Source organism: Mytilus edulis, chromosome 12, assembly GCF_963676685.1.
Source record: "Mytilus edulis chromosome 12, xbMytEdul2.2, whole genome shotgun sequence".
Lineage (NCBI taxonomy): Eukaryota > Metazoa > Mollusca > Bivalvia > Mytilida > Mytilidae > Mytilus > Mytilus edulis.
The window spans coordinates 72186394-72193662 of NC_092355.1; positions in this window are offsets into that span (position 1 = coordinate 72186394).

Sequence of the window (7269 nt, forward strand, 5' to 3'; positions counted from 1 at the left end):
ATCACATCAATACAAAGAAAAAACAACTAACAGAAGGACAAAATGCACAAAATACAGATCTGTGAGCAATGCTAGTTACTGAAAGCTATTTGTAAAAATGCCTGTACCAAGTCAGGAATATGACCGTTGTTGTCCATTCGTTTGATGTGTTTTATCCTTTGATTTTTGCCATTTGATTAGGGACTTTCCGTTTTGAATTTTCCTCGGAGTTCCGTATTTTTGTGATTTTACTTTCTTCTATTTCAAAGTCACTTACACTTTGGACTTTTGATTCGAGCGTCACTGATGAGACTCTTATAAAAGTAACACGCATCAGACGCAAATACAAAATTCAATCCTGGTATCTTTGATGAGTTTATTTATACCCACTGGGTCGATGCCACCGCTGGTGGATTTTTTATTCCTCGAGGGTACCACTAGCCCGGTAGTCATCACTTCTGTGTTGACATTGATATGGTCATAATTTTATAATTTATAAATCTGTTAATAAAACTTGGAATTGTAAAATACTAAGGCCTTTCAATCTCAGGAATAGATTACTTTAGCTGTATTTGGTAAAACGTTAAGAAAATTTTGGTCCTCAATGCTCTTCAAGTTTGGCCCAGGATAACAAGGCATCGATCGGATATTGCGAAAGACACCACAACAACGATTATATCAGGTAACATCAGGATTATCTTAAATGATGTTACGAAAATGATTCCTCTTATAGTTGATTAGTTTCCCTCATTCAAGTTTGTAATCAAACAATGATTTAGCTTACTCAGTGTATGACTATTGAACATCGATATACTACTGTTGCCTTAATTTTAACAGCAGAAGGTGTTCACTATTTTTGCCCCTTTAAACTAAAATACAAAACGTATTAAAGATAAATAATACATTTACATATACAAAAGAGGGGCGAAAGATACCAGAGGGACATTCATATAGATCGAAAACAAATTGGCAACGCCATGGCTAAAAAAGTAAAAGACAAATAGATAAAACAATAGTACACAAGAAACAACACAGAAAACTAAAGACTGAGCAACACGAACCCCACCAAAAACCGGGGGAGTTCTCAAGTGCTTTGGAAGGTTAATCAGATCCTGTTTCACATGTGGCACCCGTCGGGGTATTGCTCATGTTAATACAAAGCCGGTAGATAATATAAGTTGGTAGGTCCATGATTCGTGTAAAGGGAATGTGATTGTAGTAATGACGTCAGGATCATATCTTAAAATAATCTGTTGTAGAAGAACATATTATTGCTGAACAGGAAAGTGATTTATCTTCTGAGACATCAAAAACAGAAGATATACAAAGGAGAGACTGTACCAAATAACATTATATCGATATAAATAGCACATTAGATCAGAATGTGTGTGATTAAAATAATTTAACAAATTAAACAGGTTTCCCCAAAAAAAATTGGAAAAAACTGCAAAACTTTCGGTGACATAACCAGAGTATCAATGATGACATTAGAAATCAATCTTTGTGAAAAAGGCATAACAGAAATTTCGATTTGAAAAAGAAAAAAAATACTTGAGTTACAAATCTCAAACGTAATTAAGGCTCACTATAGTCTCTGAAGTTTAACATTTCAATGTGAGTAAACAAATCTGGAATCATAGATAAACATGCATCTTTTTCTAGAAGTTACCAGTTGTTGATTTCTTAAATAAGTCTTTGAATCGAAATTCGTTAAATTTTTGTAAAAGCATTTAAGTATTGCCAGAAGTAAGTATGTCCTGGTTATGTTTGACATGTTTTTCTTTGATATTCATGATATCCTTTTATGTCAACATCTTGTAACTTTCTTTCTCAAATGTCACAGTGTGTCGTAATGTCTTTATTCATTTTCATCAAAACAGTTCACTTTTGAGTATTACAATTAGTGTATTCTAGCTTTTCAATAATATTAAAACTTTTTAAATTATACTTGTGATGTGGTTCTTAAGTGTTTCTTGTTTCTTGTTTTTTTTATATAGATTAGACCATTGGGTTTCCCCGTTTGAATTATTTTACCCTCGTAATTTTTTTTTGGGGGGGGGGGGGGGGGGGGCGCCCTACACAGGCAAATTTTGTTCACGTGAAATTAACGTGAATTTCACGTGAGCAAAATGTGGTTGTGTATACAGCTTGCTGTTCGGTGTGAGCCAAGGCTACGTGTTTATGTCTGTATCTTACCTATATAATGGTTTACTTTGATAATTCGTGACCCGAGTGGAGAATTGGCACTCATAGCACATCTTATTATATCTAAATACATTGTTTATTAAGTAATCTACATTTACAATTATTACGTAAATAACACCAACTAGTCAACTTGTCAGAAATTTGATTTACTTATGAGAAACACTGCTGAATTTTTTTTTATTGAAATAAACATTTCAAAACCTTACAGTGAGATATCTCATCTGAATACTTGAAATGATTTCTAAAATGTGTTCTATTTCAAATGAGAAATGTAAGTTTTTTTTTCTTTTATTTAGAACGTTCATTGCAATATGTTTAGAAAGGCAAATATAAATATGTATGAGAAAGGGACTGGACTGGCCTAATAGACAAAAAGGACAAAAAAATCGATAATAAAGAAATCATTTACTTTATGAAGTTAAGCAAATCTTTCATTCTTCGTAAATCTTTTTAAATAGAAACTACTTGTATATAAAAGGCAAGACAGCTTGTACCTACATTTTTTCCAATTTTATCTCTCATGTGGAGCAGGGTCTGCTTACCCTTCCGGAGCACCTGAGATCACCCCAATTTTTGGCTGGGTTCGTGTTGTTTGTCTTTAGTTTTCTATGTTGTGTCTTCTGTACTATTATTTGTCTATTTGTATTTTTTATTTTTAGCCATGGCGTTGTCAGTTTATTTTCAATCTATTAGTTTGACTCTCCCTCTGGTATCTTTCGTACCTCTTTTAGTATTTAATATTTGAAGAGTTTCACTTGGATCATCGGTACAATCATAACTGTTAGTATGTCTCGGGTTTTGAAAAGTTCGTTCCCAAAATTAATGATTTGAGAGTATATTTGTATAATATTTCTCCTTTCTGTTATTGCAACACATACAACTGTACCTCTGTAGTATGTATTTAACACATCTTCTTCAAATTCACAAATATGACCATTACATTTACTATGCCTCGAGGTTTGAAAAGTTCATCCCCAAATTGTACATTTGTTACACTTCCTGCTCGTAGAAATTTACGTCCAGGTAATTTGGCTCCTACCACAGTTTGTTCTGTCCCTTAGTAATATGTATACCACACTCTTAAACTTGGTGCTGGAAAAAGTTATTATCTAATACTTCGTTTTTATGTTTGATGCATTGACGTTTGATTTGTTTTGCACATGAGTGTTATTTCGATGTTTTCCTCTTATAATTGATGTGTTTTCCTCAGTTTTAGTTTGTAACCCGGATTTGTTTTCTCTCTATCGATTTATGACTGATTGAACAGTCAATACTACTGTTGCCTTTATTCAAAAAGGTAAGAACGTTTGTATTCTGCTAGGAAGATCCAAGATGACAGAAGACTCAAAACCTGCCTACATAAAAGAGAGGCGAAAGATACCAAAAAAATGGGTTCGTGTTGCTCAGTCTTTAGTTATTCATGATGTGTTTAGCGTACTGTTATTTCTCTTTTTTTTTGCCATGGTGTTGACTTACTAGTATGCATGAGTTTGAATGTCCATTTGATATCTTTCGCTTTTTTTTCAAATTCAAACTTCAAAGTCAAAATGACGATGCAATGGCAAAAACCGATAAGCGATCAAAGGGCAAGCATTATATAAAACTCAACTTAGAAAACCATAAACCCACCAACACGAACCGGGGATGGTCTCATGTGCTCAGTGTGTTTCTTTGTTGAAATATTTATTTTTATTTTTATAGTACTAGTAATCACGATTTTATTACAAAGCTGACTGTTGTTAACTACCATGCATGTTTGTTTCGGTTACACATTGGTCAATATAATGGAATTCCTTGCAACTGTCAAACAAGTTAGAGGTTAAGCTAGCTGTAAAACAAGGTTGAACCCTCCATTTCTAAATACTTTTTACAAGTGAGCTACGTCGGATGGAAACCGATTATTTAAGAGAGGCAAAAGATACCAGAGGGATTTTCAAACTTATAAATCGAAAATAAAGTGAGCCTTTTATACGCTGACTATGCGGTATGGGCTTTGCTCATTGTTGAAGGCTGTACGGTGACCTATAGTTGTTAATGTATGTGTCATTTTGGTCTCTTGTGGGCAGTTGTCTCATTGACAATCATACCACATCTTCTTTTTATATTGACAACGTTGTGGCTAAAAAAGAAAACATAAATAAAAACATACACACAAACAAACAATTGTACACAAAACACAACGCAGAAAATTAAAGACTTAGCCACACAAACCCCACCAAAAATTTGGGGTGAACTTAAACGCAAGATGCAAGTGCAGGGAAGATATTTTTAAGCCACATTAGGGTAACAAATGCATTGATATGCATCTTCATGAGGTCGATTTCTACCCGATGCAGCTTAATTGTTAAATAATAAAGATAACAATAATAGCTCAAATATCAAGAGAAAAAAAACAAAATGAAGTATTTTGAAACCAGGATGTTCTAAAAAGAAGATGTTGCATATTGGACATATGCCCTCAAGACAAAATGGAAAGGTGATACCGGTACTCTACCAATAATCATTAAATACAAATAAACAAAGCCCATTCATTAATAATTGTGCTGATCAACATTACAAAATTAGTACAAGGTTTCAATAGTTTTCAAAGGTATCAGGCTTATAATTTGATACGTCAGACGTACGTTTTGTCTACATAAGACTCACCACTGACGCTCAGATCAAAATAGTTAAAAAGCCAAATTAGTATGAACATGATAAAGTTGAAGAGCATTGAGGACCTATATCTCCAAAAAGTTGTGCCAAATACGCCTAAAGTGAAACTTTTTCAAATTATTATCAAGATTGATTGATAAATATTTGCTTAACGTCCAGTGGCTTATATTTCATGAATGTTCAGGACGACCAAGATGACCATAAAAAATATACAAATCTTTTTCAATTCATGAAATATGCAGAAATCTATACATAAAATAAATCACAATAGATTAACAAAATCCTTGTTTCAAATTTCTTTGAAGGCGCCATTCTCTGCGAAATTTAAGCCAATAAACAAATCCAGAATCATTGATACATTAATAATCATTTTCTAGAACTTGCGTTAGATGCAAGGAATATACTGGTATATACTAAAACTTGATTTCTTAAATAAATCTTTGAAGGGAAATTCTGAGAATTGTTATTAAAGAATCATGTATTGCTAATGGCAAGAGTCTTATTGTCATGTTTGACATCTATGTCTTTGAAATGGTTGGTATCCTTATAACACCTTTTATGTAAACCTATTGTAACTTTAATCAACACTGTTTAAATGCCTTTATTCGTGGTCATCAAAGCAGTTCAATTCTGAGTATTTACATTAGTGCTTTTTAGATTATCAATAGTATTAAATTTCTATCAAACATGTATAGCTTATTAAGGGAGCTACTTCTTTCAGGTAAATAGAATCACAGTCATTTAGTCAACTTATGAACAAAATATCTACTTGGTCTGGTTACTAGTATGTGTTACTGTGTGCAATCGACTGAGGTAAAACAATTTTTTTTGAAAATTTTCCTTGTTCAAAGACTGTTGTAAAATTTCAAGCTACAGATATACCAGTAATGACAAACAGGAAATGGTTGTTAGCTAATGTACAAATAACGTAACATACAACCAGGTTCAACCCACCCATGTTCTTAAAATAGCCTGTACCAAGTCAAGAAATTGTCAGTTGTTATTAAATAGGTTTCTATGTATATTGACTTTTTTTTTTATTGTACTTCAGTGTTTCTGTTGTTCCAATGACCATTGTTTTCCTCTTATAGTTGATGTGATTTCCTAGGTTTTAGTTTGTAACCCAGTTTGTTTTCTCTCATTCGATTTAAAATTACCATGTATACAACCCTCATATATTACCTATGGAAATATTTTGTAGATAGAACCACCAAACAATCACCATGCAGCATTCACTGTGAAAATTATGTTACAAGATTGATTTTATCTTATTTAATCTTTGTACTGTAATTTCTGATATATTGTTGGTGTTTTTTTGTAGTTAAGACACTCAGATAGTAATGAAAGTAGTTTTTACCAATGTTTGAAGCAAATTTATCCATACCATCTCATTTTTTTTTAATGCAGAATTTGTTTTACGCTTATATACAGGAAATCACACTCAGCTACCCATGCCTTATAAATGGCTTCAAGTATAAAAGTGTATAAGTTGAAAAACATTTCCTTGTTGATGGAATTAAAGGAACAACAAAAAACCTGAACTGCAACAAAAAAAACCCGCTAACATGCATAGAAAGGGACTATTTATTTAGCAACTGCCATATTCCAGACTTGGACTTGGTACAGGAAATTTTAAGAAAAAGTGGATGGTTGAAAAATGGTTTTATGGCTAACTAATTAATTAGGCAATATTGAAAATATCGCTAAAATGACAGCATTAGGTGACAGGAGTACAGTACAAATCAAGACAAGAACAGTCAGAACAGAGAAATACATTAATAAATAAGATAATAGTTAATTACAACATGCCAACCACAGAGTTAAACAGACACCTCTCATGAATTAATGACAATACACCAGGACACCACAAACAAATGATAAACTGTCCAACCAGAATTGCTCAAAACATAATTCTAATGCAATTAGTTTGTAAAGATAATTTTCATTGGACGATGACAAATATTTTCAGGGGTTATAGTCCATGTTCTACCAGTCCATAACTAACATTTTGAATTCCGATTTTTTGTCTATATTGAAACCAGTTTGAAGCGTACAAAAAGTAAAAACAGTTTAGTATTCGTGTTTGACATCCAGAGTATACATATGACATCGCATTGTTTATATGCTAAAGACGATGCTACAGTTTTGCGGACTTTTTCATTTATGTCATTATTTATAAGCCAAAATATTTATATAATGACATTTAATTTAATATGTGGCATTAGAATGGAGATAACAGTATTGTGTTTTAAGCTTGGCCTTCCATAAACTTGATTTGACTGTCACAAATATCCATTTCCCTATCTCTACTCTGCGTCGCTAGGTAAACTCAATTTGCGACAGTAAAATCTACGTTTTATGAAGGCCAAGCTTAAAATACTATAGTTATCTCCTAAATATACACAGCTAAAGAATAATATACAAGAAAAA